This window comes from Sceloporus undulatus, chromosome 1 (assembly GCF_019175285.1).
Source record: "Sceloporus undulatus isolate JIND9_A2432 ecotype Alabama chromosome 1, SceUnd_v1.1, whole genome shotgun sequence".
Lineage (NCBI taxonomy): Eukaryota > Metazoa > Chordata > Lepidosauria > Squamata > Phrynosomatidae > Sceloporus > Sceloporus undulatus.
Genome location: NC_056522.1, coordinates 168,626,594 through 168,628,523, shown reverse-complemented (window position 1 = coordinate 168,628,523; position 1,930 = coordinate 168,626,594).

The following is a 1,930-nucleotide window of genomic DNA, read 5'->3' as shown; positions in this document are numbered from 1 at the left end:
ACTGTATTTCTGAACTGAAATATTATTTGCTATACAGAAAGTACTGTTTTCTTCACAGAAAAACATGTTGCTTTCAGGCGCTTCCGGTGTGCTGGCTCTACGAGGAGGACGCGAGTCAGGAGGCTCCTGATTCCCTTCTCCGCAGCGTCGGTTCTTGTTGGAACGGGGCCGTTACCCACCCGTCCTTACCCCTCTCGGTGAAGAGGGGGTATACCCTTCAGCTCGTTGGGGGCCTTGGTGGGAGTGACAGGGGTGAGTTGTCCCTTTTGTCCTCCTGCTCAGTGCCGAAGAGTTGGTGTCTCCCGCTGCTGCAGTCGTCTCAAGACGACGTTTGTAAAGCCCACACCAAGGGCTTTTTTTCTACTAAAGAGACCAAGTAGTGTCTGTGCACAAGATGTGGTTCCTATGCTGTTTTATTCCTTGAGACTGAGGGGCCTTTGGCTTGTTTATTTTCTCAAGAACAACGGAGGGAGCCTGGAGTAAAAGGAGGGTGTATATTGGGAGCGTATTTGGAGGAGTTTGGAAAGCGCGCGGGGCGCAAGGAGAGTGGCTTTGCTTAGGAGCGGCGCAGCTGGTGGAGCGGCGCAGCTGGTGGAGTCTGGGAGTTTGAATTAAGAGAAAGAGAAAGAAAGAAACAGAGAAAAACGCCTGGAGATTGCTGTTTGTGAGAGAGAGGAGAAGAGGAGAGAGAAAGGAAACCTCTGTGAAAGGAGAAAGGAGGGAAGTGTCAGACTTGGACCAGATTGCGACCAGGAATTTTCAAGGAGTAGTATGGCCCTTTAAGGATCTCCTTTAAGTTGGAAAAGGTAACTATTGAGTAAGTGTATAAGAACCAGCTGTGAGAAGAACTTCATTGTCTCTCCTGACTCTACTGTATTCTTGAAGAAGTCTTGGAAACTGAGACGTTTGAAGATTTCCTAGAAGCTGAAGGATACTTGTTTCCATCTTTAAAGCTCCAAGCAAATACAGTGGTACCTCGGGTTACGAAATTAATTCGTTCCGCGGCTAATTTCGTAACCCGAAAAACCTTCGTAAGCCGAATTGCCATAGGCGCTAATGGAAAAATAGCTCTCTGCTGCCCTCCGGTGGCGGAAAATAGCGCCGAGGTTTTTTCGTAACCCGAAGAAACCTTCGTAAGCCGAAACAATAAATCCCTATGGGATTTTTTCGTAACCCGAAAAATTCGTAACCTGGGTAATTCGTATCCCGGGGTACCACTGTACTGGTTTGTTCCTGATTGTTTTCTTATGCAACTGTTTCTATGTGTTTGGCCTTGTGCTTAATACAAAGATATTATTCTGCTTTGCCTTTGTGTGGAACTATGGAAATCCTTTCAGTGCTGGATGAATATTAGATACAATTGAATTCAGATTTTGGACCTCATTGTTTTCCTCTCCTAATGGACTTGTTTCTATTTTCAGGCTCAAGATTTAAATTAGAATCTGTCTTGCTTAATGGTGACTGTCTTTTTCTGTAATTATCCTTTTCTGAAATAGACTTTACTGAAGCTCCTGGAAGCATACTGTGGAAAGAGTAAATGGAAACGAGAGAAGCTCTACGCAAGAAGGGAAGAGTATAGTTTTGAAATTTGGATGGTGCAATATTAATGAAATAACTCAGTGGGGTGCACCATAAATTTCTTAATTCTTGTTGGACATTATTTGTCTTCTGGGATATTGTATGTATCTTGTATCTTGTGCAGACATAATTGTAGTCTTAGAAGAGACTCTTATTACCTATAGTGAAATACTGATTTTATTTTATTTTATTTTATTTAAGCTGATTGCACAAGTATTCAATTGACTGCTGTGAAATTTGAATAATCCCTAACAGTTATTTCCAAATATTGATTGGATACATATTGGCTTGTAATTATATTAGTAGTTTCTTTTAGTTTCATTACATATATATATATATATATATATATATA